Genomic DNA, 25,892 nt, shown 5'->3' with positions numbered 1-25,892 from the left:
TAGCAGTGGGATTTGCTTTTTCTTATAAAGATTCTATGATAACTAGCTAAAATAGTTTTTTGATACAAGTGTTACTGCATTTAGAGATATAATGTATTTTGTATGCCTTGACACCAAACGTGGAAATAGTCTGTTCGTTCTTTGCCATGATGAACATTGACCACGTACTTCTACTAAACGTTTCCAGCTCCTTAGGTAGTGTTGACATTCCTAAAAAAAAATTCCCTCTCTTTTTTTTAATTATTTTCTTTAATAAGTGCTGCTGAAAAACTAACAACATTTTTAAACTCCTATATAACTATCATAATCCATACAACTGTGACAACAATTATTGGAAAATCAATGAAATTTGTGAGTTTTTCATAGGAGTGCATTGTCCAGTCATAGGTATCTAAAAGAGCTGACTATTCTTACACCAACAGATTTGGTAGTTACAGACCCCTGGTTATGGGAAGCTCAGATGTCTCTGCTCCTTCACGAGCCCAGGGGCTGGAGTGGAAGCCATGAACTGCTGTGGAAACATGCTGTAGTGTACGGTTTTGGGTAGATTTTGTCCCCTGCAATCCGTATGGTGTTCTACACGCATAGCCAACTTACTCGGCCATTGCAAAGAACGGGGGGGACTACACTTGCTGAACAAAGATTATTCTTCATGAGTAATTTTCTTGCCTGTCGTTTTTTGGATAAGAAGCAATTTTTAAAATGTGTTGTCAGAAATCCATCCCTTATGCAATAAAAAACTCAAAAGCTGTGCCTGATGACATACAAGATGTCCAGATCTGCACTGGCTCCTTCTCTGCAATCTGTTTACAAACGTTAAAAAATGCAGCAGAATGAGTTGGTTTGTAAAGGTGCTTTTTGAATGCTAAATCATAGCTGCAAAACTGAAACATTAAAATTTGTTTTGTTTCACTACACAAAAGTCTTCTGAAACAAGTTTTAATTTAAATTGATGCATAAAATTAACACAAATAGAGCAGAAGAATAATTTACATACAGAGTCCATTTTTCCCTCTCTCAGTTGAAAGAATTCTGTGAACTGAGAAAATAATACATTTATTTGTGGTTTCTATGACAGTTTGTATTTGCCAAAAAAAAAATCTGAAAATTACCTGTGCAATTATTATTATCTTTTCCAGGAGATATCTTTTCCATATTAAACTGTCATGTGGAATTTTTTATCTAATGAAAATTCCTATCAAAAGAGTTTTGAATTTAGCAAAATATTAGTTACTGATACATTTTGAATTTAAAAAATGTTTATGTCAGGTGTTTCAGAGTTGTATTTTGATCCTGGATGAGTCATCTGCTTTTTAGAGATGTGGTATACCTTATTTGCCATTGATTTAATGTGAGTTAAAAGGCGTACCATATCTGAAAACTAATTCCATAATTTTATGCTTCTCTTGAGATCTTTTTAAGCATGCAGGGAGTTGGAAATTCCCAAATAATTGTTAGGAAATAGTGCAAAAGAAATAACTTTTTTTTTTGTTTCAGGTTTGCAGAAATTCCAATTAATAGAGTGTCATGTATCTGCTCTCTCTAATTACTATTAACTGTTCTGATTTTGTTAGCATAGCTGTAAATTTCTGGAACTATATGACAGTTGAGCTCACTCCATTATTTTTAGTGGGTTTTAGTAGTTTCCCCTCGAAGAGCAATCGTCCTCGTTTCCCTCCAACATCCTACGTGGCTGCTGTTTGGGGACCCAGAGCCCGTGCATCCACCACGGTACGTGGTGCGTGAAACCTCGCAGGGTGAACGCCTCGAGAGTTCTCAAGGAAACAGCTGCTGATGTGCTATGCTTGTTGCCTGTCACGCTGATTAATAGTGCCTTGGTATTTCCTGAAATGTCCCTCGCTGGCTGTGTTTTGGAGTAGTCACAGTTGGAACCAGGGCTCACTTACTGCTGCTGTGTTCTGTTTGTCAGCACAGAGAGCTGCCTCTTGCACCCGCTGCTGACGAGCTGCACCAGTACAACTGAAATAATAACAATTCTGGTTACCTAGCAGTGTTAAACAGTTACCAAAATTTTGGACTGAAACAAGAGTTCCTAAGACTTTCTGTTCTGTTTCAGTTCCTTGTCCAAAGTGAGTGTTTGCAGGCAATCTTTAAGCTTCTGAAGAACGCCTTTGCTGCCTGATGCTCCAGCCAGCCCCTTCTGCTGGGCATGCACGCGTCTGCACGCGGGCGCTGCTGTTCTGCGTGACGGTGTCAGTTGTCCCCAAGCTCATGCTGGTGTTGCTTGGCTGCAGCCTATAGCGTTGTGTCACAGGAAAAACATGCTCTATATTTCTTTCTCCTGATTTGTTACATTTGTGTCCACCTCTGAGCCATAAAGGAAAATTTCCTTTATTATCTAAACAGTAATGTAATTACTGGTCTGTGAGGGATTTTATTTTGTTTGGTTCGGGTTGTTTTTAAATGTTGCATGACATGGTACTATTAGTGTTTTTACAGAGTAATGATGATGAAAGAGGAATCTGCATTCCAGCGGCAGGTCACCTCTAGGTTAAATGAGGAAAAAACTCTGCATTCACTGTCTCAATTGCCTACCATGGGAGCAATGGTACCTAAATATTCATGTCAAGCATTTTGTACAGAGTGGTAATCTAAAATATACCTGATTCAAGACACAGCCCACAAAGTAAATAGCAGGGTAAAATGCAGAATTATTTACACAAAGATAAAAGTATATGTGGAGGGAAATAAGTTATAGACTATGGGCTGTAGACAAACACAAGCCTTAAAGTTCACGTTATTACCTGCAAATGTTCATATGCAACTGTCATGATTTTGTGAGCTTTCTGGTATCTAAAATCAAGTTTCACAATAAATGATAAACAAGTCAGTAATACATTTTTATTCTATAAGCAATTGCCTTATGTTTTCACCATGGTCTTCCACAAGTGTATAGAAATGCTAACACAGGGGCCAACACAGTATCGACATACTGAGAAACATGATGGGGTTCTTTTTTAAGGTAGATGATCTTTCTGCTGTTTCCGAGAAGCTGCCTAGAGAATAGCGTCAGTAGGAAATTATCATTTCTACATATCTGTGATTGTATAATTTAATGCCATTTTCTCTTTGACACATTTAAAGTACATACGTAGTAATGGCAAAGGTTACCTGTGTGGTCTAATCTACTGGAAAAAAAAGATTGCTGTTTTGCTCCTTTAGCCCATGATGCTCTTGCTAGTTTCTGAATATCTATGCTTTTCCTTGTCATTAATGAAGATATTCAAAAAGCTAAAAACAATTATATTAGTCTCATTAAGGTAGCCTTCAAGTTCTAGCCATGTGGACTGAATTAAAGAGGAGTATTTTTGTACTTTTGGACCAGAAAGGAAATGAGTTGCTCTTGGCTGGGCACTAAAATGATCTTCAGGGAGCAGTATTAGGCTGAAAATATAAAGATCATTAATAAAGTCTTGGAGGACAAAAAACATAATTTCAGGTGGTTTAGGTTTGGTTTTGTCCGGATCAGAAGAAAACTCCACTTTAAATGTGAAATACCATGAAACGCTTTAACTTTTTTCTGAAGATGCAAAGGCTTCAGTTCTCTCAGATCTAGTTCAGATTTATCACATGTTCTAATGGTTATCTGAATAAAATTCCTCCAAAAAATGCAGGTGTGAACTTGAAAAAAAAAAAAAAGCTTCTGTGCAAAATGTGCAGTGTTTGGTGTTAGAAATAAATTCAAGGAGCCCTCTCGTCCTTCTCTAATTTTCATCTCCATCTGGGCCTCCAGGGCCAGCTCCGTACTCAGGAGGAGTACGCCTTTTGGAGTTGTTATTTCTTTGGTGGAGCATTAGTATGTATCTGATTGAAAAAAATGTATTGGCTAAATCTGTTTGATGAAGGAGTGAGGAAAGACTCTTGTGAATTTTTGATACACCTGAAATACCTAGTGCATCTGCATCCTCGTGAATGAGAAGATTCTAGCTTTGAGGAAGATAACATTCGTAGCAGCTTCATTTCTGTTTTATACAATATTACCTTCTCCAGAAGCAATATTACTAAAAAAAAAAAAAGTAATTTAGCTGCACTAATATTCAGTTCTTTTCGGCTCTAAATGTTTCATTTCTTTAACTAAAATTTCATTTCTTATAAGAAGAAATTTAAAGAAGCTAAAATTGATATTTGCAAAAATAACTACCCTGATTAGATTAAAATCAGAATTTCTCAATTTGCCTGTGGAAACATATTAATGTAATGGATTCTTTTCTGAACTGGATGACAGACAGATTGATGTGTCAACAGAGAAAAGAGTTATAACCATCAATGTGTCTCATTGTTTGACAATGATTTACTACTATCCAACAAGTCTGTTAGCTTAACTTTCAGAGTGAGTTATTCAGAGTGCATTACGCTACGAGCATGTTTTGCTGTGATACACAGAGCAGTAACGTGGGCTCCCAAGACTGCTCCAACAGAGCTGTTGCACCCTGAGAGATGTTATCAGGCAGCCCCCCGGTTTGTGCCGGGTACCTTGGGGTCACTGATGCACCATCAGTCACAGGTGCAGTTCTTTTGTAGGAGAGGGTCTATAACTCAGTTTTTAGTTTTGGAGTTTAAGAGGAGTACCTTGTTTTGGAAACTCAAAGCTGCATTTTCTTTTTTATGCTTTTTTGGGGGGGGGGGGGGGCTGAAATGCTCTTTTTCATCTGAAATCAAAAATTCTGAAGAATACCCAAATTCTGTAAAAACAGAAAATTACTAATATGGGCACTATCAAGGCATCTGTGAAGTTGAAGATGTAAGATCTACACAGTTTTTTACTAATGGGTAGCTCAAGATTTGAAGTAGTGTTAGTACAATTTTAGAACTTATAATCTAAATATAAATATAAATTCTGATGTTCTTATGTCCAAAAGTTTAGCTAAGGCAATGGAAAGCCTTGAGATCCTAAATCCTCACTGAATCAACTGAGAAAATCCTTTTTCCTTTCAGTTGTTTCAGAGTCATAGCATTAATTTTTCATTGTGTTATCACTGGATTTTCAGAATTTATTGCAGCAGAATATTCGTATTGACCATTGATAATTCTTGTATTTCCAGTTTTAAATGTGTGTGCATTTATGATCTGATAAACCAACTTTGCTGTTGATTTTAATACAAACAGAATCTGGTCCTTCATAAAGGATTAGCTTAATTATCCATCCATTCACCTTTGTCACTTTTTCTAAAATAGTTTGCAAGCAATGTAGGCTGCAGTAAAAAGTGAAGATTAGAATCTATATAGCCCTCATCAGAGTAGGAAGATGCTTGTCTGCATTCCTGGTGGAACAATGAAATAGTGCAAGTGCTATTTTTGAACTATCAAAATTAATAAATTTTGAAGATATTTAAATACCTTCAAAAGAAAAGGGTGGTTTTGATCAGAATGGACAAGGCTGCAATTCTGTCATGTTTTTCCTCATACTATTTTGGTAGAAGTAATTTATCCAAATTAATATAATAATTCTCAGTGTATTTTTCCTACTTAAAAGTTTTGTGTGTCTGTGCTTTGCTTTCTCTGAGCTAGGTTTCACCAACCACCGCATTTTTTATGTCACTTGGAAAAAGCATTGTGTCCTTGGGCCTTTTTTCAGTTATGTGATAGTTTTCGAAGTAGTTTTCTGTAATCTGTGTTGGCATTAGCAAAGAACATCTTTATGTCCCTGACTCTCTTGGCTTGAATACATGCTGATAATTATTTTTCTATCCAGAAGTAAACTTAATGGTTCAATACATATACAGTTAATAGTGATTTAACGCTTATTTGATACATCTTCCTCTGTTGCCTATTTTTGAAAACTTGTGCTGTGTTTTAACACATTAAATTGGTATTTGAATGAAGTACAGCAGACCATCATATACAGCTTTCCAGAGATGCTGTATTGGTGTGTTTCATTTCTATAGCATGTTGTGTTACAAACAATTAGACATTAATCAGTTCTTGTTGATTTATATGATCAGCAGCAGTTTATAATTCTGAGACAGTTTAGCACAAAGTTGGAATATCCATTGAATTTTCAGGGAGGGTAGGGATGTTGAATGCTTGTCATTAAAAGACCTTAAAAATAGCAAAATAGTGTATTAGAATTATGTATACTTTAATAATTTCTATTTGGAGGAGGGAATTTTTTTTTTAAGTGTTCTCAGGACCCCTAGTTACAGAAAAGAGTATGAACTGTGGCTGAAACTGTCATACGTAAAAATGTTTTAGTGTTACCTAAAGCTGACTCGATGTCAACTTGCAAACGTGAATAATATAGGAAGTCTTGGATACAAAATTATTTCATATTTGTGTTCTTAATTTCTTTGCAAAAGCTGACTTGTTTTGTGTGTTGCAAAAAAAAATGGCAAGGTGACATGTTGTGGTTGGACTTGCTCACCCATGTTCTGAGAAAGCAGAGAGAGAATTAAGCAAGCTTCACGCAGTTGCAGAAGGTGAGTCCACAAGGATGAACCAAGGACACTAAAATGACTCAGAACTGAGATGAATGTCAGGTTGTATTTCGTGGTCAACATATATCGTTGCTCATTCATTTCGTGGGATACATTTTCTATTTTTTGTATTCTCTCTCTGTAGGCATTGCATAGCATGAGGAGCAGTATCAGTATTACTAGCATAGCGTAAGAAAATTCTACAGGTTAAAAAGTTGTTGTCAAAAGACCCAGCATCAATTACTATGACAAACAAAACATGGACTGAAGAAGAAATTGCAGTTTTCCTCACACATAAATGGTTCTATTGTAATTCAGCCATCCCATCTGTTAGGGCAAAACTGAAAGTTTACAATAGAACATATGTGACTTGAGGAGTGTGTTTCTCCTTTAATGTGCTGAGTGTTAGAAAAACAATCATATTATGTTGTAGTTGTCATGGTAACTCTGAGGGACTTTTATTAAATAAAATGCATTATATGAAAACTCTTAGATGATAGCATCTTTTTCCGAATTAATGAGATTATTTGGGAAAATATATCATTTCAGGGCACCATGAAAATTCCAAGCATCTTAGATTATCCATGGAGTAATGTTTCAGCTAAGCATTGGGAATTCCTTTCAGTCGCAGTTCATCTGTGTGATAGGTCCAGAATTGGACTGTACATTGTAGTGACGTTACACGTTGTACTTCATTTGCCACCCTCAGAACATCATTCATTCAGTGCTGGGGAACATAGCAGTTAAATGTTTATTCCAGTCTAAAATCTGCTGGAATTTGTTTTTTCCTTTTTGCATCATTTGTGTTACAGCAGTTGGATTCCTCGGTCGTAACACTAGAATGCTTGGCCTAGAGAAGAGTAATGCAGTTATCTTTTTCTTTCCTACTAAGCTATGCTTGATGTGTTGGGTTGTTTTTTTTTTTAAATTACTCATTCATTCTGGATTTAAGGCTAAAGTGATAGTTCTACATGAAACAGTAATTAAAAATAGGAATTCAGTTATTCTACCTCTTTGATATGAAATACTGAATTAACATGTTTCCAACATATTCTTCATTTTTCATGTTCCTTATATTTTTGCTTACATGCAAATTGATCTTCAGATTTATCTTACTCTTCTAAAGTGTATTGATGCAAGCAAAGGCTTCTGATCAGATTTGCTTGGAAGAAATGTACTGTGTGGAAATATCCCTGGAAAATAGAGCATACTTCATCCATCTAGATGTGCACCAAATCCTCTTGGGATAGGTTGTTTTCTGCAGAGCTAAATAACATGAAACATATCAGTCTGGGCTGATTTGTGCCAGCGTAAGCAACTTAGTGTCGTTCAGACTGAGCTCACTTAGATGGCCCTTACTCTGCTTACCTGCAGTGCGTGAGTGGGAGAGCCAGTGCTGTGTGGATTGACACTGGAGTGGGCGCCTGGGTGTCAGAGGGACCTGAAATGGTTCTGTGAGAGCACTTCTACGGTGTGGGACAAGCCAGCAGTCAAGGGTACATTAGCACTGGACACAGGGAATCGTTTGTGCTGTACATGGTGCTTTCTCACTGATCCGGTTACATGTAACTTCATTCTCTGGCTGTGACCATACAGAAGGCAGTTGGAGAGGAAGGGAGGGTTATTTTCCTTTTTTCCTGACTGGTTCGTTCAGCAGTACAGGAGCATTTCTGACGATAATCTTGAGGAGGTCTTGTTCCCAGTTCTGCTGCAGTTGTCACGTTGTAAAGACAATCTTTAAGCTGTTTTGGCCCAGATGAACTTTTAAGCGCTGAACTGGGGTGTCTGATTTAGGTGCTTAACTGTTACAGGTCTCCTCTACAGTTAATGAATGAAGACAAACATCTCCAGGAGACCCTTTGAATCATAAAATTAGCAGTCTAACTGTGCTTGTCTTTTCTACTGTACTTGAAGGAGCAGGAGATTCTAACTTAGTTGCTTCATTTAGAAATCTAAAGCTGGGCAAGTTCTCCCCAGTCCCTTGCATTTTAGTTTTACGTGTCTTTGGAACAGCAGTAGTACTCAAGTATGTTTCAGAAGTGATGCAGGGCCAAACATACCAAAGTTTGTGCTATAGTTGTAACAGCTGTGGAGTTAAGCATAAGTGGCAGAAGTGCCACTGCAAAAGTGTATTAACACAACTTTTCTAAAAATAATAAACATTTGATGAATATTTATTGTCAAGATCTTTTGGCTTCAACCTTTTTTTTTTTTTTAATTAGTGTCCTGCCAAATCTTTGCTTTCCCTCTTTCCACTTTCTGTAGCCTTTAAAACTGTTGCCTAGGGGCTTTTCAATGGAAACAGACTTTTTTTTTCATAAAATGTCAGTAAAAAGGGTAAATTTTGGCATTAAATTAAAGGACAATGAATCACATTTTTACTGTTAAATTAGTTATCATCAAAGGTTTCATTAACAGCAGATTTCTTATCAGCAAAGTCAACAACAAAATTGGAAACTGGACAATTTTCTCCCATTATCAAAAAAGAAAACGTTTTATGGCCTCTTTTTTCTCACTTTGTCCTTTCTAGAAGACTGACTACAGCATGCAGAGTGGGATTCAAAAGTCCTCAAATCTCTTCCTGCCTTCTTTGTTTTAACTGGATTTGGAAAATATGATCTCAAAATACAATCTGTATGTTAGTCTGATACTGTCTAAAAATCAGTTTCTGTACATCATTAATACAGAAGCATTGAGTTTAGGATGGTGTGTCTATTTTAAATAAAATTGTTATTTCAATAATTGTCTAACAATTAATCTTCTATCTGCTAAACTTTCCTTGATGTGTAGGTGAAATTACTTTGAAAAACCTTGTTTAGCTGATTTCAAAACATTTGTCTGCTAAAATTTCGGCTCAGTTTAGCTTTACTGGAGCATTTGGGCTGTTCAGTGTTCTAGCCATGTAATGAAAAAAACCCCAGCCAAAGCCACAGCCTCTTCTGGGGGTTGTTCTTCTGTTAGGAATTTCTATTGTCTCCTTTTCTGGGGTCGTTTCAAAGACCAGAACTTTGGCACAAGCTGTGAGAGTGAGTTACAAATCATCTGTCAGGTCTGAATTGCAGCGTAGCTGTATGGTACTAACACCACTGTGTGTAAGCAGAGAGACATTTGATAGATTGAAGAGAAACAGCAACAGTTATGTTTTATTTTTCTGATTTTAATAATTAAAGAAGGTCTTGATAACTTTTTTTGTGAAATGTGGGAACCAGTAACTCGTGAAGAGGTTGGAATATAGGTAGTTTAGAAGATCAAAATATTGACATAATAATGTTTTTTCCCCTGTCACAATAACTGTCACGACATGACCTTTGGTGCAGATTTATCTGTATCCAGTGATGTATTTTTGATTTTGTTCTCTTTTTGAAAGAGGGTTCAGTGGTCGTAGTCAGGAGAGACGTTTGCTTTGCATGGAGGGTCAGCACTGGTATAGGGTACTTACTGAGCTTCTTAGAATGCCTTTGGAAGGGGGTTACCTTCTGAGATTTAACTGATTCGTTGGGTTTAGTTTCATACTTAAGAGATGACATGGCAGCATTCATTATACAACTCAGGGTACACAGGCAGTAATATGGGGTGGAGCTGCCTCCTTGTTCATCGCACAGGGTCTGATACAAGGGGTCTACGAGGTTTGTGGGCTATAATTATCCCTAGTAATTTAAGAATCCATTTACCTTCTGCAGATGGAGATACAGTTTAATCAAATACAGTGGTAAATCAGCCTTTATTAGGCACATTCTGTAGGCTATTATGTAGGTGTTAACATTTAAAATGCTTCTGTATTAAAATTCTTCCCAGGTGAACTGGCACAGGTTTCAATTGTAAAAATGAATTTTGCAGTAATGACCAACAAACTGCTTTTTCTTTAGAAATTGTACTACTTTGAACAAAAGACTCTTGCTACTTATAATCCAAATACTGTGGTCGCTGTGTAAACCTAACGGCTACTTTTGAAAATTGGTAGCTGCAGATTGATTTGGTCAATGACCAAAACATGTAAAAGCTAAAGATTTGCAGCAATGTATTTTTCTGTTAACAGGGCAGTTTCCAGATTTGCTCTTAATTACTTCAAGTGAAGGGGTGCAACCCCAGATCTCTTTGTAGGACTTTGGTTGTGTGTGAGTTTGAACTCCCTTTCCATTCCCATTTGTATGTGCTGAGCTCTATTTTGGAAACCTCTACATTAACATTAGAATTCTCCGTGGGATTTAAAATATAAATGTTTCATGGGATTTCTCTTCATTATTGTTAATGGTATAGCAAATATATTAGCCATATTGCACTTGCAAGGTAGCTCAATTTCTGCGTACATTTTATTCTGCACAAAAAAGACAGATCTGCAGTACAGAAGTAGTTCCATAGACTAGCAACGAAGATACAATTGCTGAATTGGTTTTTGTGGATTACTGTGTTAATCATACTCCTTCTTGGTCTGCAGTTATCACTAAAGGCATACTTTTCTAAGGCCTTCTAATCCAAAGGTAAGGGTATCTGCCTCAAAGACTCAAAGGCTGCCGAGCCACTGTGGTGAGCTCAGATACCAGGCGTAGCTCTTTCATGGCAGCTACCTTTGCTGTTAATAGGATATTCCCACTGTAAATTTCAAAAACTTACACATGGATGTTTCTGGTCATTTTGGCTGGAATGTTAACGGTTGGGAATTTGATACCTTTCTGTCTTAGAATAGTTTTACTGCCCATATTTTGAGGGTAGGGAACAGAAAGGTCCTCCTACTCCTTCAAGAATGTCTAATGTAACAGCTCGGAGTTTGGTCTTGATGTTCCAGTTCCCAAGCCGCTTCCCTAGTAACCAAATCAGCTTTTGGTTTTAAAACTTAGGCTGTCCAGTTTGGGCGGAGCATAGAGATACAACCAGCTCTGGTTTTATTCTTTATTTTCAATGATAAAAATTAGCAATTAGGCTTTTTTTAAAAGACTGGTTTCTGAAGTTACTTGAACAAGCTCTATTGATTTGTTAACTACGGGTGAGGGTCATGTTAGCCAGTGAAAAGGATGAAACATAAAAATTTCAGCAACCATTCTAATTCTGCAGAATTTAACAGTGGTATTAAGTACTTTGTCTCAGAACAGATTAAACTTTTTGTTCTTTTACCACTGACAATTAGGTGTTTGGGAGCAATAAAGCACCCAGTCCTGGCTTCTGTGCAATTTATAAGCACTGCTTCTATAGGTACTGTGCTTGAGAACAGGGTGTCTACAGTTCGGAGCTTGAAAGTTGGCACTTCTTTCCCCCCTTCTATGAAATTTGAGAAGGTTTCTGTGTAAGAGCTGGAGACTCTGCCAGTCCCTGTGCGATTTTCACATGGCACGAGACCCTTAGACCTATGAGGATGAATCAGAATGTGTAAGCCAGTACCGCTCCGAATATTTATCAGTTCTGCCTGAGTGTTTAGTTTCTTTGCACACTATTCAGTTGTGAAGACAGAATTATACGTATTTACATGAATAGTAAATCTGGCCTGAAGTTTATCAGCTTGCATTTACTGCAAACTTATGTGTTTAGTGACTCAAAATAATATTTCATGTGCTCTGTTAGCCTCTTGTTATAATAAAGGCACCTATTCAGTAGATCAGATGAACTGCCTTCAGCTATTTCTAGTTCACTGGACACAAAAAAACATGAAAAGTTGTAAATGGGAGCCCACAGACACTGCAGTGAATGTGATCACACCCAGAGAAAAAAAGTGGAATGAAGAACAACAGCAGGTTTGAAAGGTGCGTTTAATTTTCATATGATATGTTTTAAATTAAGAGTGCAATATGAGCAGGATTTCTCCTCAAAAGCTAAAGGCTAATCATTAATGCTAGTGGATTTATCTATTACACACTGACTGTCTGCCATCTAGTAGATGTATAGTAATTGTGAGTTTGGCTGAATCTTTAAATCTGGCAAAAATAATACAAATGGAAATAATGCCAGCTGGCCTTTTTGTCCCAAAGAATTAAAAAGAAAAGCAGACATTCGGTGGTGCTGGTGGTTGCTTGATTTCTGGGCAAAAAGCGACATCTAATTTCCATTTATATGTCCCTCACAGGGATAATGTTTTCAAGCTTCACCGTATAAAAAGAGTCAAAATAGTTTCTCAGTTAATAAGTGCCGCTACTAGGTTTCTTATGTAAAAATGAGAGCTTTTAACATCCATAATCTGGTGTCCTGCTAGAGTTTGCCCAGGGAGCGGAGCAGCAGCGCATTTGAAGTTGCAACTTGAAAGGCAGCTGGTCACGTGGCCCAGGTGTTCCGAGTTAGCGTAGATGGGCAAGAAGGTGCAAAATGTATGAGGCAGACTAATAAATACTGCCATTCCCGAAATAAAGGGAAAGTGTTTATTTTAGTCAAGTCCCTCTTTCATTTTTTAATGCTGATACTATCAGTGATAGTCCGAATAGAAGTGGCAGCTATTTCCTAGATTCAGGGGTCAGCCTTTATCTATTATTATTTGTGAATCAGTGATTTTGTGTAATAAATAGTATGTTCCTGAAATAAATACTAGAATTAATATCTTTATTGCATGTGTTTATTTAAATTACCAACATTTGAGTAGTTCAAATGGTTTTGTTCTTTAGATGTAAATGGCCAGTGTGAATATCCTCAGTTGTCCTGAATGAATGAAACATTTATTGATCTTCATTATTGCTAATTACAGGCACTAGCTAATACTGGCACATTGAAGAGTGTCAAATAAGGAGGCTATGGATAGCGTAAAGAGTGTGAAATGGAATTTAGCTCTTTCTGACAAGCTAACAAAGGATTTACACTATGAGTCTGAAGAGTCCTAAAAGATAATAATTATAATAAACAAAACACTTAAATAGCCAGCGGTCACATTTATAAAATAAACTGTTTTTATCAGCTGCAAGCCTGTAAATTAAAAGCACATTTGGTGGACAGTGCTGATTTTTTAGAATTGTAAGAAAGGAAGAGTCTTCTGTTAAAGTATTACTGAACTGTACGTGGTCCATCAAACAACTTACAGATCATATCTGCTGTATAAGAATATTGCATCCAATCCGCTTATTCTGCCAAGGCCCAGGTGTCCATGTCCACAAGCTCCTACCATTTCCCCGCGGGATAGTCTTGTCATTATGTATTGTCATATGATTCCATGTACGGCCTGCAAAGGTACGCCAAAATATGCAGCCAGCCCATAAAGGAGAAAAGGGTGTATTCCCTGAAAACAGTAGCACACTCGAGAGAAAAATGCCCTTCTTCCTTTTGATCAGGGAGCTCAGTTCAAACTCTGAGGTACTGAAATAACAATTTGTGGGTACTTAGGAGAAGTCACAGAGGAAAAAAAGAAACAATTAATTTGCTTCCCTTGGATTTCTAATGAAACAGAACAACAACAAAAAATACATTTCATTTACTTTACTCAATGCCAGGATTTAACAGATAATATCAACAAAAAAGATAATAGCTTTAGCAATTGCGTATATTGAATTGCAACAGGTAACAAGTACAGTTAGTTTTTTGTTCTTTTTCTAAATGCGTAGAATTTTTAACTCTCTTTAAATAGACAGAAGAAATGAAATAAAAAAGTAGAAGGGGAGAAACTTTTCTCGACCCATAGGCAACCCTTTCCCCATGTTCAGAGCCTCTTAATGAAGTTAGTATCAAAGCCTGTTTAATACAGTAGGAAAGGATCAGGTTCATCCCTTGAGATTTGATCCCCTTCCCACCGTTGTAACCATTTCCAGCTTTATCTGCCTTCATTTCATTGAAACAGTAATACGGATAGAAGTAATCTAAATCCACTGAGAGATCATCGTAAAGAGAAATTTAAAGTACTGGTTTATAAATGACCAAAAGCATGAAGTATAACATAGCAGTATAAAGTGCTGACATGATGTCATCTGAAAATATAAAATTATAATGGAAAAAAGAAAAAAATTGCCAGTGGATGATTCATTCTGGTATGAGGTCTTAGAATTTTTCCTAATGTGGTTAACTTATGAAAAGCCATGGCCACTTTTTTTCCCCCCGATTTCAAAAAATTCCCTCCCATATAGCAATGGATTAAAGTCAACCTTCTCAGGGGGCACTGTGTAAGTTGTGTGTGGGGGGGGGAAAGCATCATTTCTTCTGCAGCACCTTGAAAGCTAGCTCTGGCAGCACATCTAAAAGGTAGCTAGTATTGTAAGTAATGGAATTCGCTCTGATTCTCTGTATCCCATCGCATTTGAGAGTAAGGTGATTCTCAGCAGCTTTGTTTTGATTAATGCACTGGATTCTGTGTATTTTTCCCATTTTAATTAGTATTTATTGCAATTTTATTAGTCTATGTTGCTCGTAAAAGCTTGTATTGAAAGTCCAAAGATTTTACGTGCCAGGCTCCAATTCCCTCCCACTCTCGCCCTTCAATCATGGCCTAGGCTGTTTTAGGATCTTCTTTTGTGTCTTGTAAAACATATCTTTCAGGTGCTCCCATATTATGTTACTGGCTCTGTGGAGATTTTCGTTCTTTATAGCTTTCAGCCATCCTAACATGTTTGCAGGGTTTATCACTAAACAAATTAAAAAACTTTTTTTGTCAGTCTTCTCATTATTTCTTCCTTCAGGTGCAATACAGCTCGAGCAAGCAGCAGATTAAGGTGTTTCTGAAAGCTCTGATCCGTTGCCATCACCCTCAGCAAAGTTGTGCATGTGTTTTTTCATAACACCACCAACAAAAAAGACTGAATATGTGTCACTTTTTCTTTCATATTGCATGAAAAATCTTTTTTATATGGTACTGGCGTAGTCCCAAGGAAAGTCTCTACCTACTCTCTCTAAAACCGTTCTATTAGCAGTCTTTTCTCTGTGGCATAGCGTTTGTTGGAGGAGAGATAAGAAAGAGAAGGAGTTTTTTTTTTTAAAGATTGTTTATTGTGAAGGAAAAATAAAACATTAAAACAGGACACATAAAAAATGAAAATTGCTATATAGTTTAATGAATATTTTGTAAAAATAATTTTCCATTCTCCTCCTACAAATTCATAATAGCAGCACTGCTGGCTGCTTGTACATGATTTATCATGTCAGCTTATATTGCAGCAAGCAGACTATATACCCTTTGACCTTGAAGACTCCTACTATACTGCTATAAATTTTGGTTTCTTAAAAGCGAGGAGTGAAAATGCCCTTTCATTTAGACAGTTACTGAGCTTAAATACCTAGCAAAATGAGATTTTGTTCTTTTTATTCTGCTTTGTGTTAGCAGATGATATTTTGTCATTCTGAATTTAGGTGGAAAAATATTTGGAATTTTTTGCATTGCTGTCTTGTGTGTGTCTACAGCTAAATGTTATTTTCAGCACAAAGATGTGGACCACGTTAACAGAGCTTTTCCATGCCAGTGTTTTCTGAGCTGTGAAAAATGTGAAGTTCTCAGTGCAGCTTCTTTCAGAGCCTCTTTTTTGACTATTTCAGCTTCAGCGTTGTGACAAACAAAGTGTTGCTATGTGATGAAAACCTGGAGAGGTACCTTGTGAAACAAAAAAGCTTGATTTCTTGCAAATGTCTGTCCTACATTCACATTGCATTCACAAAGCAGAAGACCTGGAACCGGAGTTCCCCCGTGCTCAGTGCTTCTCCTTTGCGCACCAGCCCACGAGATGGTGGCAGCAGCTCCAGCAGCCCCTAGCTACTGGCTGGAGAAGGCTCCACCATGCTGCGCTGGGTGAGCAGCTCACGGGTGCTCACTGGCCAGCTAAAACATACCGTTTGGTGAAACAGAACTATGATGTTGAACTCTCAAGCTTCCCTTCTGGAGGGACAATGGTTTTCCTCTGCCGAGCTGCCAATTTTCAGCGTTCTTGAACCTTGTATCTCTGAGACCTCTACTGCTTGTCAAATTGAAGTTGACCAGAGGATCCAAACGTCCTGGTGTTGGGGAAAGGGCTGGGTTGTTTCCAAAATAAGCAAAAAATAATGCATTTTGTTCAGTGAAAAAGTAAATTTGGGATGCAGTTTAAAGAGGAGCCTAAGCAGGCAGTTCCCACTTCTTTTTTCTGTGGAAAAGTGTATTTGGGGCTCTAAAACCTTCAAAAACATCTTTGCAGAACAACATCCTGCATAGAAGATATGAAAATTATATCTGTTGAGTGAAAACCTGTTTTATAAATACTCTGTTAAATAAAGGGCTCAGCTTAATGGAGTTTTCACCTTCTGTTCTTTAATCTGATTCTTAAATTCTCCCATCTATTTAATTAAGCTTGCTCTGCTCTCAGCCTGTTTAATCACAGGCAGCTTAGGTTAATGTACACCTCATCCACTGACGAGCCAAAATTTCCTGACCACTTAATTTTGCTTTGTGGTGAAGATATTTAAGAACCTTTTCAACTAAGACTAAAAATAAATAAATTATACATACCTCTGTTGAGTGAGCTAAATTGTGCCCTAGAGCAAGCAGCGAAACCTCCAGCTAGAGGAGTGCTGACTTTGATCCACAGGAGTAGATTCTGTGCAGAGGTGGCAGTGGGAAGAACTGGGTAAGAATACAGTAGTTGTGTCATCAGTGTAAATTAATGTATTATTTTTGTGAAAGGGTACAGAAGGTTTCCACAGCAGGAGCACCTATGAAAAAGGCAGCGACAGTTAGTTATGCAATTCAACTAATTTTTCCAATACTGAATTGGAGGAACTTTTCCTTCTGTAAAGGAAAAAGAAATTTCAGTTTCTGTGTCACTTCTGTTGCTTTCAATGTACCAAAACGAGGACCAAGTAATGGCAACTGAATGAAATAACTTGTTGGAACTGAACCGTAAGAACTGCATTATTTAATTATGATAATTTTTTTTACGTGACGGTTGACCCGGGCAGCATTTAAAGCCGTAAGCAGGAAGTTTCTGTTCTTTATCCTGTGAAGATGAAGAAATATAGGCTTTTTATTTTACTAAGGCCCTGCATCTTATTAATAATATCTTAAACCATCCAGACTTCTGTATTTCAGTATCAAGGGGATTATCGAAACCAAGAATCAACAAAAATAATTTTTTACTTTGGAATTATCCTTTCAATAATGATTACTGGAAAGATTACTTTAAAATGAAAAACAGAGCAAAATCCTAACCAGTCATAAAAAATTACATTGAAATTATTATAAACTCTGAAAATATTAGTGTATGTATAAACTAAGATTTTTACCTGTAAAACTTTCATATGGTAAATAGTAAAAAAAAATAAAATACAGGAAATATTAAGAAAACAAATGAGCATGAGTTTTTAGCCTAGTGACACCACCTATAGAGGTGTCCGTGATTCCAGTACAGACTGAGAAGTTGATTTTTATTTTTTACTTCAGGCATTCATTCAGTGCAGCAGTTCTAATTTCAGAAATAGCAACGTTAATCCAATGAAATACCTCACTGATTAAGATACGGACTCCCTATTATTCCTGCTCTGGTTCATTGAATTTTAACTTACTTTCTCTATGCTGCTATACCTTGAAAGAAGGAGGAGAAAATACCTTTTCCCTTGCTCACCTGTGGCCAGGCAGAGCAGTGTCCCAAAGCTAGCAAGATGTTGTTTTCAGCCCTAAGAAGCAAATGGAATCTGGTCGCTTCTTTGGCAAGTGGTCTGCCTAAAATGCAAGAGGACATTCTTGCCACCACCAATGGCATCTTCACAGAAATTTTATAGAGCAAATTCTATTTATCACGTTGAAGGGAAAGGAGTGAAAGGAGTAGGTTTGAGGCTGTGGATCCTGAACTGGAAGCATTTTCCTGTAGCCCTCACCAAGCAGCACTGCCCAGTAACTACAGGCAAGAGCTTTTCCACTGAGCTGATAGAAAGAGCTCTAACTTCTCATTACAGCCTGAGGATGTCTGTGTTGATTAAAAAGATTCACACGTGACCTGAGCTCAATCCACTGACTTCACAATCAACTGTTTCTATTTTGCTTAATAAATACTAGGACAAAATATGTGAAGTGCTGTAATACTTACCAAGTATTATAAAGGGATTCACTTAACAGAGAATCTTGTATACTATAAATTGCAGTAAAACAAAAAGTAAGACTTATCTGTCAATTCTGCAAGTGGCAGCTAAAAATACCTTTATGAATGTAATGGAGTTAGGGAACTCCCCTGGTTTTTAATTTACTTTCAATAATTTATTAGCATACACTTTAATCTTAATCGCCAGTCCCCACAGGATTCATATGCTGTGCCAAAACAGATTTCTCCTAGGCAAAATTAATTTTTTACAAATAACTTCCCTATTTCTCCTAATTCAGGAGCACCAGAAGGTAGCACAGCTTTGGTGATTTGATCTCGATACATAAGATTTCAGCACTCATTTTAGCCAGCATTCTTGTGTACTGAATTTTCTTTTTTAGGCTGCTAAATATTGGGTGTGACTTACAGACGGATATGATTCATTTTGATGGAACAGCTTCTAGGTATCTGTATTGGTGCTTATTAATTACTTTAGCAGAAGTGTTTTGTTCCTTCAGTTCCTCTTGAGGATTAAATACCACATAACATATGTTAGATTTTGGCAATCTTATGTTTACAGAAGTTTAAAAAATATTTTGAGCAGTTGTGCATGAAATTATTTAATATCCCTCATGAGAGGAAATGCTAACAATGTTAAACCCAAATACAACTGCTTTCTATGAATACTCTTTTCATATCTCATGAGAAAGTGCTGAATGGAATATGAAATTTCCACACTTCTTTGAGCTCTGGAAAATTGAGCCAACGATGATACCTGAAAACAAATGTTGTGAGGAAAATGCAATACTGAAAACAGTTTAAAATAACACATATTGGCCCGGTTACAGTCTCTAAGTAGGAAAAGAAGTGAATTTGTTTCAGAAGTACATCTAAGTTAAAAATTTAAGGGCCAGATTATAGCACAGGAATACAAATACATTGAAAATGTAACAAGTTCTTCTCTTAGATTTTCTTAATTTTCTTTAGTTTTATGTCATTACAGAGATGATGACTGTAACAGAAGCTAATTGCTAAATTAAACGGAAAGGAGAGTTAGGAACTGCACTTCTCTCTGCCTCCTCTCTCTACAGACAGCAGAGGCTAGTCTCGAGCCACCCCACCAGTGACCTGGCCGGGCACTTGTCCACCAGCTGGAGAAACTCACCTCACCTGAGAACCTGTGCAGTGCTGGCCACCGTTCCAGCCTTGATGGTCTCCACATGATAGACAGCTGCTACCCTTCCTTTGCCTGCCACGGCTGGCATAGTACTGTCTTCTGCTGGTGTGAGGTTCAAAGAACTGGAGAAAAGCAGCTTGCCTCCTTCTGTGTCGAACTTTGGAATCATACCTTATTTCGCAGGTTCTTCCTTTCACCTACTGTTACTTCCACTGCTGGTTTGATAGGGGTCAAAACCTCCTCTAAAAGGAGAAAACTGTTCCTGTCTCCCCTCTACTCCCACCTGGATTCCTAGATGCTTAGCTGATCCCATCACCCCCAAGACTGGTGATTTCCCTTCCCAACATTCCTTAACAATTTGGAAAATCAAATATACAGGTGGGTAGTTTGCATCCGCCCTGCCAGTAGCAGTTCACACATGCTTAATTGCTTTGGCTTCATTTCGTGCTTTCTGCTGCTGCCCTTCAGGTGAGTTTGCAGTGTTCCCCTGCTCCCCTATTTCCTCCACCCAAAAAGACAAGTATGAGACATTCTTGGAGCCTACCTTTTTCTGCGTTCATTTTTTTCACAAAATCGTTTTGTTTAAGAAGGCAATAATAATTTCTGAGTGTTATTTGCTGTTTTACATATAACTGAAGAGGGATATTACTTGTTACTGTCAGATAAGTTTCACTTTACTCGTTTAAACTCAGTGGTGAACCTCCGGAGAAAGAGACTGCCTGGCCATGGGCCTTCCTCTGTGACTTTTGTTACATTTTCCTTAATCTGCCTCATTCATCTCTATGCAGGAGGTGATCCAAAGCACGTGCAGACTAAACATCCACCTTTTTTACCCACAGACCTACCTGGGACTACTTTTTGGAGACTGGAATGAGACTTGTGGGCAGAGAGCTTCAGCATGGAAGAGCTCGGAGGCTCTTCACAGGAGAGATGGCCTTGTATGGTGAGTGCCTGGTAACAAACTGAACCAGAATTCCACCTTTAAAGCCTCTGCTTGCCCTTCTCGAGAAACTCCCCGTTTCCATTTCTTTCTTCTTGTGTTTTCTCTGAGCAGCAAACTCAGCTGCTGGCTCCCAGGTCTCTTTCCCCTTTTATTCCACCCGATTACTTCTCTCTCACTGCCTCAGGTGAATGTTGCCCATATGGCTTAAAACTTTAATGACTCTCTAGCTGTCTTGATCTTACGCAGTTCTAAGCTGTGTCGTTACTGAACTAAGCAGCACATTTCAGTGAAAACTAATCAAATGCACAATGTTATCAGCACCTGTACCCCTGAATACCAAACCCATACCTATGCTTCTCAGCAGGAAAGAGGGCTTATCAAAAGTGTTTAATACAGATATCAGTGAACAGTGCTTGTGGAAATCACTATTGGCAACTGTAACATGTTGCTCTCCTGTTCTAATCTGCTGATGTTACCTATGTGATCTTAAGCAAAAAAGGATCACAGGCGAACGTGATGTATTCTTTTGACTTCACAGAGGACTGAAATGGCCTTTCTAAATTAAATACTTCCTTACAGAGTGACTTTGCTCAGCAGATTTGACACTGTACTGTTCTGTCAGGATAAGTCCCTCCCTCCCCTAAATTCTTGTGGTACATCTAATTCACTTTGTGTCTCTTCATAGCTTTTTGTTGCAGCAGTAACATTGTACGATCTTTGAAGAGCTCTAAATAGGAAAGCTTAAGCTGAAATCTTTATTTGGTTATATCCTGACTAATACCTGCAGTGGTGCTGCTGAGTGTACTATCATAGTGTAAGCGGATTAATTTCTACTCTTAGGAGACTGTATGTAAGTTGTCAAAAACCTATCTGAATATTCTAAGCGTGTTCTTTAAAATAAATCAGAACTGGAAAACCAGAATTGCAGAGAAATAGCAATACCTGAGTTGACTTCTCTATAGCTTCTGACATGAAACACTTAAGGCACGAAGATCTGCTATAGATTTTTGTGTGTGATGTGAAGCAATTTTGGAAAACGTCATTGTATCTATTGTTCATTAATACAATGTCCTTGCAAGAAGGAGTTGAAGGATTTATTTAATTTGAGTTGCAGGAGTGAGATTATTGTAAAAATTCCTGTAGAATTTAAAGTATTTTCACTTTTTTTAGTGCCATTCCATTCATCTATTTCTTCTAATGAATCTGATCCTTTTTTACATGGGTAAAGCACTTCAGCTGTGCAGTCTCTTGACCAAGTCTTTAGAGAGGAAAAAAGAAATTAGCAAAAACAAAGCATCATGTAACTTTACATTTTGAGCATGCTTTCAGTCATTTAACACAAGAATTACATTTTTCTGACTGTACGGCAAGACTGACAATAAAATGAGTGACAAAATAAACTTCAGGTTTTTATCTTATTGCTAAATAATTAGATCAGATTGTTACTGAAATCAAAGACAACGCTAGACTTGGTACTTGAGAAAAAAATGGGTAACCAGGTGTATCTCAAGTTAAAGAAGTAACATATTCAGAAGTTGCAGTGCAAGGCAAAAGATACCTTACTACTGGTTATTATCTGAATGAAAGATAGGGGCTGAGAACACGCTGGGGTGACATCAGCTTTCATGAGGCCTCTCAGTGCAATGAGAGTGTCCCCGTTGGTGCCGGCAGCTGCAGGGTCACACCAAGCTTTGCAGGAGTTTTCCCGGGTGATCCTGCTGTCAGAAATGAGTCCCTTGTTTCTGGGTCCATTGCATCTTTTCGCAGTCAGGCTCATAAGAGTCGGACTGGCTTGCTGCAAAGGGAAAGAACACTTCTTCCCCTGATCTCTCAGTGAGGCTGTGTGAGTTTTCTTGAGTAAACATTGTCCTTTTTCTCTATATAATGTACATATAGCAGTTTCCTTGCGTTGTCCTCATGATTTTTGGAATGATATAGCTGAGAGTGTTGGATTTCCTGTACATGAGCTTGGATGAGGTTATTTTCCAATTCAGGTTTTTTTTGGCTTTTGTTCTTTGGCCTTCAGAAGGAAAGTAATTTGTAGACAAACATGTGCACCTGGTGCTGAAACAATAGGTACTAATACATTTATAAAGAGGATGGAACTGGAACCCTCATACACGAGGTTTCCAGGAAAGCAGTCAGCCGTGACTTGCTCTACGCCAACAAAATAACTGTTTTGTTTTGTTGTTTGCACTTACAATGACGGTCGAAAGCTTTTCCCTTTGTTGCTCTGAGTTTAATTACAAACAGAGCACAAATAGTATTACTGTTTTTAAATGCTGGTGGAGGCAATAGGTAAAGACAATCACGAACAAATAAAATAACTTTCTTCTAAAACAGTGTGTGTTTTATTTTGGGGGAGGAGGGAAGGTGAAAGCTTTTTGGTTATTCTTCTAGAAAAAGTGAAGTCTTCTGAAGTTATGTATCAAATAGAGTAGCATTGTGGAAGTAACTGAGATACAAGTAGAATTCTGTGATCAGTATCATTATGCATTTGTCAAAAAAATTTAAAGCACATTACATTAGCACATTAACACAGTATAGCCCCTCTAATTGCAGGTCTTCACTTTTATGCATTGAAATAAAGTTCAAGGTGAATGTCATCAGACCATATAATTTATTTTAGATATTCTGGATATTAAATGTAATATTTTCACATCAAAACTTGAATATTGATCTCATTGTTTTCTGCATGTGCTTTTCTATCATATCTAAGTAATGCCAGCTGAAGTCTTACTCAGAAGCTGAATGATGGTGAAAAACATTGGATATGATTTAGAATATTTGCTTATGTTTTTATTTTTCCTTCTCTTGAGCTATAAAACAATTATTCTCCAACCTCAATTAGAAAAGGCCAGAAGAAAATCCACAAAAAGGTATAAAAACACCATGAGAGACATATGATGAGTGGGTGGGTTTTCTTCAGAGTCCATCTGTAAAACATTTTAAAAAAATGACATCCCATAAATATTTGTTACAGGGAAGGATTGAATCTGAGATGTTCAGAGAAGATAGTTAATAGAATTGTGACAATTTATACCAACTGGGATATGTTTCCAAGAACTATGTACTGAAATCTCAAAAGATCAGTGTGTAAGAAAGTACTAACATATAAAAGGGAAGTAAAGGTACAGGTAGAATTAATTCCTTGATCCAATTAAGTATTCCAACTTACATTTAACTAAACTTACTGGACCACTACATGTTTTTTTTTCTGAAAGGAAAATATTCCAGATATGAAGAACATCCTACAGTTCTAAATGAAATTCATTCTTGCACATGAATAGGCTTCAAACTCCATGTGACTGTAACTCCATGACATATCCTTTTTCATTTTATTCTGTCACCACTTAAGTTTTGGAGTTACTTGCCAACATAGTAGTAATCGGTTCTAAAAAGATAATAGTGTGAACAGAGTTTCTCTATTTTCTTCTTTATAGTTGAAACAGAATAAAGTGAAATGGGATTGTGCTAAATGTATGTTGAAAAAATTAAGAAATGCTACTTATGAAGAGGTTCTTTTCAAACTCTGAGACTCAATGAGACGATTTCACAAAGCAATAATATGTAAATTTGAAAGTTTTCTTGGTAAGCCTACCATGCCCTATCATGTTCCAACAGCACTTTAAAAGGTGTTTAAGGGGTTTTAAGGAATATTCAAGGGTCTTCTAAAGGTGAAAAGATCTTCCCCAATTGTGAAGCATAGTAGGCCTTCTGCAGTTCCATGGAGGTGAAATGTAGCTACTCTTGCTCCACCTGTTAGAGCTGGACTCTCATGTGTAGGCATGACAGTGCTATTGGGATCTGTTGCTGAAAAAATTTCCTAAAAGGGGTGGATTGTTATTCTTCCTACATTTCAACAAGAGGTCTCTAATACCTTAGCAGCCCTCAGTCCAGGCTTCAGCCATGTACTGGAGTCATCATGGTAAGATCTACACCCTGTGAAATAAGACTAGATGCTTTAAGGAAAAGGAGAACTAGTGGAGTTTTAACAAGGGATGAAGCCACAGGGAAGAACAGATGTATGAAAATTAGGGAGTACTGAATTAGAAAGAAATACCATATAAGAGACCCCAGACAGAGGTGTAAAGTAGAGGGAGAGGAGAATGGAATACGTTGTGAAGACCAGTTGGGAGCAACGAATAAGAAAGGGGAAAGCTGGAATAAAAACTTGAAAAGGACCTGCTAGTAGGAGGAGATCAGAGCTTCTGAATGCCACAAGTCAGGGTAGAAGCATGTTTCTGCATGATCAAGGGAGGGACAGGATGGTCAGTGAGGAGAAAGAGATTTCAGCTGGGATGAGGAAATTGATTCAGCAAATGTGAGTGGGGATTAATTTTGTTCAGCTGTGGGTAAGCTGAATCAATTCATAAAGACTTGATTGTCGGTTGAATTGATGCTGATGGTGCATGCGCTAAGCAGTGTTGAGTTACAGAGGGAGATATCTGAATATGTATGTCAGCGTGAGGGAAATTGACTTTGACTGTGGAGGACAAAGTGACTGAGAATTGATTTTTATTGTGGAAGGAAATTGATCCAGAGCGAGAGGGAAAATCAGTTTGATTTGTGTGTAAGGAAAGCTCCAACAATGGTAGAGAACTGATGACAGAAGAAAAGGACTTTGCATTTGGTCAGGAGGTGATTTTGAATGTGATATTTGTAGCATTTGATAAGTTTCCTGCATGAGATAAGATTCTGTGTTCTGTTCTGTGAGATGGCACTAGTAAACTTCCGACTGGAAGATCAGTAATTCGTATTTGAGTCAACAGTACTAGTTTTTGGAAAGCAGCATTGACCAAAAACTAAACTGAAAAGAAAAAAAAAGGAAAAAAAATCTCGCTCATGTGCTAATATAAAGATAATGAATGTGTCTGAGAGGTGTAGTGCTGGAGTTTCGATTTCCAGTAGTGGGTTAAGGAACACAATAATAGTTTTGTATTTTACTCATTCAAGTCTGATAGAGTTCTGGCATAAAAATTAATAGGAACTGTATCTTCAATCATTTCAGTATGTTGACACTGTTGGTTATACTCATGATGGTGTTTAACAGTATGTACGTCCATGAAACATTGCTCTCCTCCTAAAACATCCTGTCTGAGTGTGGAAGCCTACTTAAGTGAAGAAGTGAGTCCCGTTCCATCCAATGTGAGAACTGTGTCTGGTAGTTTAGCTCACCACGTGGAGAGAAGATTGTAAAGAAAATTAACCAGAAGTGATTAATTCCGTATGTACTTCGTTTTGAAAATCTTGATTCTGCTTCTGATTTATTATTACAATAAAGCCTGCCTGAGCTGTGTGAACTGTCTTGATTTGCAGCCAGGAAGCTTAAATGTTGATTGTGACGAGGCGAAAGTAGAAAGGAAACAGGAAAACGCATGCACCAATAGACATATTCTTTGTTATCC

Source organism: Opisthocomus hoazin, chromosome 14, assembly GCF_030867145.1.
Source record: "Opisthocomus hoazin isolate bOpiHoa1 chromosome 14, bOpiHoa1.hap1, whole genome shotgun sequence".
Lineage (NCBI taxonomy): Eukaryota > Metazoa > Chordata > Aves > Opisthocomiformes > Opisthocomidae > Opisthocomus > Opisthocomus hoazin.
This window is presented reverse-complemented; position numbering follows the sequence as displayed.